Source organism: Scylla paramamosain, unplaced genomic scaffold (genome assembly GCF_035594125.1).
Source record: "Scylla paramamosain isolate STU-SP2022 unplaced genomic scaffold, ASM3559412v1 Contig9, whole genome shotgun sequence".
Taxonomy (NCBI): Eukaryota; Metazoa; Arthropoda; class Malacostraca; order Decapoda; family Portunidae; genus Scylla; species Scylla paramamosain.
In genome coordinates, this window is record NW_026973674.1 from 712,501 (window position 1) to 720,188 (window position 7,688).

Genomic DNA, 7,688 nt, shown 5'->3' on the forward strand with positions numbered 1-7,688 from the left:
TGCCGTGGAACTGAATGATGATCGTGATGATGATAGCGACGATGATGGCGAGGCTGATGATGATGATGATGATGATGATGATGATGATGATGATAATGATAACGGTGAAAATCCTGGTATATGATATAATATCTTTTCTATACCTTACTCCATCTCCCTTTACACAATAATGATGACGATGATAACAATGATAATGATGATGTTGATAATAATGAACATAAGAAATAAGGGAAGCTGCAAGAAGCGACCAGGCTTACACGTGGCAGTCCCTGTATGAAATATACCTACCTATTTCCACCTGTCATCCCCATCCATAAACCCGTCTAATCTTCTCTTAAAGCTCCCTAATGTCCAAGCACTAACAACATGATTACTGAGTCCGTTCCACTCATCCACCACTCTATTTGAGAACCAATTTCTTCCTATCTCTTTCCTAAAACCTAAATTTTTCAAGCATGAACCCGTTATTTCTTGTTCTATTCAGGTTGCTGATCCTAAGAATTTTGCTTACATCCCCCTTGTTATAACCCTTATACCACCTAAAGACTTCCATCAGGTCCCCTCTTAACCTACGTCTCTCTACGAGGATGACAATGGTCCTGCTTCATGACATCTCTTCTTTTCTACACCTTACTTCAGCCAGCTTTAAACAATAATGATAGCAAAAACTATAATGAAGACGATGTTGATGATGACAGTGATAAATGTAACAACTTAACCCACCACAATTAACATGAACCCGCGCTGAACTAAACCAGACAAAATGGACAAACTCAGCCTCGCAGTGAGTCACCGCCCTGGAATTAACTCACTGCAAAGGCAGACAAAAATAGATACGCGCTGCATTTTGTGACCTACATTCATCACTATTAAGCACTCCAATCCGCCCGAGCCTCTGCAGCAGCTGTGCCAATACTACACACGCAAGGTGGACAGACACAAGGCAAACGAGGGCGGACGCTCAAAGGCATGGACACTGCAAGATATGTATACCAAAAAGTGATATAATAATATGTACTAAAATACTACAAATATTAGAAACTCTTTTCGCAAATAAAGATGCTGAATGGTATTGGGAATACAAGATATATTGAAAAATGCTATAAAAGAATTCAATCTTTTTACGTAGAGACAGGTGATGAAAGGTATGGAGGACAGAAAATACACAGAAAATAATCAAAGCAATGAAAAGATCCGTTTCTACGTAAGCAAAGGTGGTGAGAGGTATCGAGACTAACATGTACAGAAAAAAATAAAACAGTAAAACAGTAAAAAAAAAAAACATCTAGTTTCCAGTAAACAAATGTGATGAAAAATTATGAGAGTGCAAGACACCTACACCGAAAAAATGCATTAAAAATAGTAAGAAATGTAAGTTTTTAGGCAAGTAAAGTGATGAAAGGGATCAAGAGTGCAACACATACTGAACAATAATAGAACAATAGTAAAATAATAAAAAAAATATTATTTTCGCAAACAAAGTAGATGAAAGATATCGAGAATGCTTTACTTGTCAAAAAAAAACAATGAAAAAAAAAAGATAACGAGAGTGCAAGATATAAAAAAAGAAATATCAATAAAAGAAAAATTGTCCGTTTTCATGCAAACAGACAATGAAACACCTCTGCAAGACGTACCGAAAATTACTTGCTAAAGAAAATATCCAATTCTACGCCAGCAAAGGAGATGGAAGGTAATAAAAAATAAGATGTACTACACAATATTTGGAAAACGATGAAAATCTCCGATTTCTTTATTTTTTTTTTAACCAAGCAGAAGTTATGAAAGGTGTCGAAAGTGAATGATACACAAAACAAATTAGAAAACAATGAAAATGTTTTTAAGCAAGGAAAGGCGGTAAGAGGTATTCGAAGAGAAAGATATGATAAAAAAAAAAAGACGAAACAAAAGTAAAAAAAACACACACCACAACAAATTCTCACCCGTCAGTGTTACGAAGCCTCTGCCTTCCCTTTCCAAAATACAGGAGTGAAGGCAATTACTAAAAAACTCCGCACAAACTAAGATGAAATGCACAACAAGACAAAATACGAACAGCAAACAAAGATACGAACAACACAGCACAACACAACGAACCGCCGTCCTTCGTCACAACAAAGCCTTTTTCTTCCCTTCCCAAAAACCACGAGAGGATGGACGTACTAAAAACTCAAGGTACTAAACAAAACCCTTTCAGCACCAGAGACCATTCAAAGCTTCATCAAATATTCCATTACTTGTCAAAAAAGAGTAAAAGGAGACACAATTCAGTGGGTAAAAAAAAAAATTTTTTTTACACTTTCATTGCCATAAGTATCATTTTAGTATCATTTTAAACAACAAGCATCATTTTAAACTTAATACAATCTTTTAATCATACCCAGAAACAAAACCAGATTTCTGCTCTTCAGATAACTTGACTTCACTTAACCTCAACAAGTAGAGGAAAAAGAAAAATCAACTGCATAAATTAAAACATTAATTGTCAAGAGCCGGAAGCAAAAAAAAAAAAAAAAAAATTCAGAATGTTCCAGTAGAATACATTGCATTTCTTGTTGTTTTGTGCGTCTGTCTGTCAGTCTGTCTCGACCCAAGGACCCAGAAAGTTATTAGCGTCAGGAAGAGGGACAGAAAATATCACTGCAAGTTATAACATTGATTGGCAAGAGGAGGAGGGAAAAATTGCGAATATTTGTGTGATGGCCAATGCTACGCTTGTGTGTGTGTGTGTGTGTGTGTGTGTGTGTGTGTGTGTGTGTGTGTGTGTGTGTGTGTGTGTGTGTGTGTGTGTGTGTGTGTGTGTCGACCCAAAGACCCAGAAAGTTACTAGGGTCAGAGAGAGAGAGAGAGAGAGAGAGAGAGAGAGAGAGAGAGAGAGAGAGAGAGAGAGAGAGAGAGAGAGAGAGAGAGAGAGAGAGAGAGAGAGAGAGAGAGAGAGGTTATATTTTCATGTGCATCTCATCTTGATTCCTGAAATTAGTTTAATGAATGTTATTTTGATTTTTTCATGACTCAGCAATGGAGCACTGGCATAATAATTTTCTCTCTCTCTCTCTCTCTCTCTCTCTCTCTCTCTCTCTCTCTCTCTCTCTCTCTCTCTCTCTCTCTCTCTCTCTCTCTCTCTCTCTGTGTGTGTGTGTGTGTGTGTGTGTGTGTGTGTGTGTGTGTGTGTGTGTGTAATTCGAGGCGTGTGTTCTGCGAAAAAGGCACATACAGTTTAAGTTTCCTCCTCCTCCTCCTCCTCCTCCTCCTCCTTCTCTTAATGAAAGGTCATATACAAGAACGTGACCTTCCCAGAAACGGACCTTCAACTCACTCTCTTCTTCCCCTTTCCTTCCCTCACTCCTCCCTCACCATCTCTTGCCTTAACCCTCCTTTCTTTCCCATTCCTTCTTTCCCCCTTTCCTCTCTTCCTCCTCCCTTCATCATTCCTTCCACTTTCACCCTCTTCTCTCTTCACTCTTGTCTTTCTTCCTCCTTTCCTCCTTTTACCCTCTTTCCCCTTCACACTCTCTCCCTTCCTCCTCCCTCCTCTCCTCCTTTCCCTTTCCTTCCTTCCTCCTTTCTTTCCCTCCATCTGTTATCTTTAATCTACAAATATATTCTTTGTCATCCCTATTTTGTTACCTCCTTCATCCCACTCTCCCTCTCTTTACAGCAAGTTGGTGCCGCTGCGGTGTTGGCAGTAAGTGTTCTGGGGGAATGCATAGGATTGTAATGCTTAGAGATGAAAGTACAGTAGGTATATTAAGTTGACTGCAAATGAGACTCTAGAGAAACGACAACAACAATATCAAACAGCAATATCAAAGATGTTTTTTTTTCAAGTTTCCATCTGCAAAGAATGAACCAAAAGGAAAAAGAACGTGGCTTTGTTTTGGTTTTGTAGATACTGTCGTACATCACACTCACTTGTTTTTTATTTCCAAAGAAAAAATCTAAAAAGAAATATATTCGAGTTCCTGGAGTGCACAGCACGTAAAGGACAGTCACTCTGAGAATAATACTCTTTCAGGATAAGAATCTAACATTAGTAACAATAATAAACAGTAATGCTTCAGAGATAAAAATGATACGATTACATAAGAATACAGAGATTTAACACAAAAAAAAAGCTACGCAAAAAGTAAAACCTTCTACTGACATAAAATATCTATGTTATCTTTTTCAACTCAGATAACCAGATAATTTTTTTTTTTTTTTTTTTTGTGGCTTATGTGTCTATCCGCTTAGAACACGCTGTGTGACGCAACGATAGCCATGGTGTGTGTACTGAGGCAAGGAAAGGTGAGGTGTGCGACTGGACTTGGTGAATAAGAGTTGCCAGGATCACCGACCCCTGTATGGATGTGGGAAATGATTTACAAAGAAAGAGTGTGACAAACGAGAGCAAGTGATGTAAGGAACGTGGGCTTACAAAGAGTATTTTGTTGGGCATACACGTTATTTTCTTATCCTGTGTTGTGTAACCTTCACCATGTTCCCAATATTGTTACGAAGGAAACTGTGGCTTGAAAACATCCGTAGCATCACTGAACTAACGATAATACCAACATGGAAAACCTCAATTTCTAAGAAATAAGCAAAGATTGTGATGGGCAGGGAAAGAAAGGGAAAGATTATGAGTAATCTGAGACGCTGTAGCCTAGTGGCTCCTCTGTGCGCAGATAAAACAACAACAACAACAACAACAACAACAACAACAACAACAACAACGACAACAACAACAACAACAACATCAACTAAACACTTGCACCAAACAGTGACACTATTAAAATGAACATGAACAAGGAGACCAATTGAAATGTTGAGGCCAAGAGAAGGTTGACAAGTGGTGATTGGAGACGCTGCATCCTGTTTCCTACTAGTTTCTCAATGCACAAATAATAAACAACGACTGAACAGATACGCAGAACACAGGGTGATCAGAAACACTGCAGCTTATTACCTTCCTTACTTCCTCTATGCGCAAGTAACAAGCAAATGACTGAACAAATACGCAAAATATGGGTTGACCAAAAACACTGCAGGCTGCTAACCTTTCAGTTCCTCTATGCACAAATAATAAATAAACAAAACACATGCACACAAAATAGTGACTAGTACATTACCAACATCGACAGGAAGACACGGGGAAGAGCAGGGAGGGAATACGAGTATGACGCCTTCAAGGTGACTGAGAGGCGATTCCAACACCCCGCGGCTCTCCACGGCACAGTCTGCACCGCCGCCTCGCAGTTCTCACGACCACTGCACACAGTAATGTTACAGAGGCACAATTACCGGGAAAACTAACACACGGGCCGTCACCTTTACGTCACCACGAGATAATGGAGAGGCGACCAAAACTGAATGAGTATCTCAGTTCGTTCAGCAGTTTACAGCACACGGTATTGACACGGAAGCACAAGTACTAAGGAAACTAGTACGCGGCCGCCCGCTGTCTTGACGTAACCACGCGGCAGTGGCGAGGCGAACAGGACTAAGGCGGCTGAGAGTTACAGATTCAGTGTCTCAGTTCGAAGGTTCGTTGTTTGGAGTATTGTTCACGCAGCTGAGCCAAATGTCCACGGTCTGACAGTGCGGGAAATATTTATACCATTCTTTAGTGTGTAGGAGGATACGTGAATTAAAGATGAGGTGTAATATAAGATCTCCAGGGGACGTACTTATATTCAATGGCCTTTACTGTCACGTGAGACTAACCTGCGCTGACTCGAGTCATGCATTGAAGCGTTACGTTGCCAGATTCCACACGGAACATTAATCCTAGATGTGTGTGTGTGTGTGTGTGTGTGTGTCAGAGAGAGAGAGAGAGAGAGAGAGAGAGAGAGAGAGAGCATAATTTCTATTCGTATGATTTTTCTTTATCTTTTATTTATTTTCTATCTATTTATATTTATGTATTTGTTAATTGTTTGGGTGGGTATACAGTCAGTGCCACCACCACCACTGCGATTTGTGGCGCTGTGTTGCAGTCATTGTCATCATAATCATCATCATTCTCCTCATCTTTCTTTTCTTCTTCCTCCTCTTCTTCTTCCTCCTCGTTCTTCTTTTCCTCCTCTTCATCATCAACATATTCTCTTCCTCTTCCGCCTCCTCATCATTAGAAATTTGTTCCTCTCCTCCTCTTCCTCCTCTTTCTCGTCCTCCTCCTCCTCCTCCTCCTCTCTCTCTCATCTCCTCCTCCTCACCATCATCATAATCTCCATCTTTCTCATCACAATCACCACAACCTCCTCCTCTTCACCACCACCACCACCACCACCACCATCATAATCTATTTCCGGTAATACTGCAGTACAAATGTCTTCCAAACATCCTATACGCATCATCATTTTTGTCTATTCCAGGTCACCCGAGCAACACTTCTCTCTTCTCTCCAAGTGAAATGAATCAGTGAGCACTGCCTTGTTTTACCATCCTTTCGTTGACATTCTGCTTTCCTAACTGTCTGTATCACTGGCTCCGCGCTTACTGTGCCCTGCGTATGTCAACTTACTTCTTCAGTGCACTATCACCATCAAGAAGCGGGGTCAGGATTTGCTTAAATGGACATGCCGTGACTCTCTCTATATATGACGAGGACAGACGAGACTACGAGTGAATATACCGGGTCAGTTTTAGTCTCTTCGTAAGCTATTCAAACGAAACACTCCTCTTATTTGTTCGGGAGCTTACCAACTTAGGAAGCGTTTTTGGTTGATAGCTTACGAAAAGACTGTGGAATTGACCCTTTTGCCTTACCAGTTCAAATTTTCGGTACTCTCCCAAACGACAAGCAGTGTGCAAAGTTAATTGTGGAACCTGATGACGGCTAAAGTACTTTTGTTGGTTAGCTAGCAAGAGGAAAAAGGGTGACTCTGGAACTGGCCTGTCAGCAATAAGGCGGTAGTTTGAAGGGTTAGACTGGATGGGGACGATAGGTGGAAATAGGTAGGTGTGTTTCGTACAGGGACTGCCACGTGCAGACCTGATGGCTTCTTACAACTTTCCTTATTTTCTTATGTTCTCATGTTCTTTTAAGGAAGAGGAGGAGTGGTCAGACTTTCTCGCCTTCCACCTCCCTGGAATGCGTCTTCTGAGCGTCTGTAACCCTTTTCACCCTTTTGACACATCTTTTAATCACTAACCACTACGAGATATATTTTCTTCTAAATTGCAAAATCTTTTTTTTTTTAATGCCTTCCCTTTCCTGTAGATGATTATGAGGAGAACATACATTGTTTTCAGTGTTGTGAATTGTTGCATACCGCAGTGGAAGGGCAGCAGGGTGTTGCGTCATGGCCTTCCCACTTCCCAGTCTTCTTATCTTGACTGGTGCGAGGTCGTCACGGTGGCCTGTGCTTTTACTGACGGCATGGCGTATTTCTTCACTCATTACATGGTCTACCTAATAAATAGTCACGATTTATGTTTATTACACCGGTGCGAACAAGACAAAAATTTTACGTTACACAGTTTTGATAAAGAGTAATTCGAGTAGGTGGGAAATATTAAGGAATTTTCTATTACATCAATGAAAATAAATAGAAAAATCGTTAAGTACATTTTTTTTCTTAGGAATAACATATTTTAGTCTATTTTTTTTCAATATATTTTAATCTTCCTTTCTGACATTATCTATTTTTTTTCCTTTCCAGAAAATAATCCCTCAAAATTTTTTTACTCCTTTGGGCTTCAAC

General features: G+C 40.0%; 1 long non-coding RNA gene across 2 annotated transcripts in view; it reads right to left on the reverse strand.

Annotated features, from left to right (window-relative positions):
* The window catches only part of LOC135096953 (uncharacterized), a 64,208-nt gene extending 59,078 nt beyond the window's left edge, over positions 1 to 5,130 (reverse strand). Inside the window, exon 1 of one of the 2 annotated variants that reach the window (XR_010265223.1) lies at positions 5,112 to 5,130. This is a non-coding gene — a long non-coding RNA (uncharacterized LOC135096953). The remainder of the gene's footprint in view (positions 1 to 5,111) is intronic. The other variant, XR_010265224.1, reaches the window with a different exon arrangement.
* Between the last annotated feature and the right edge of the window lie 2,558 nt (positions 5,131 to 7,688).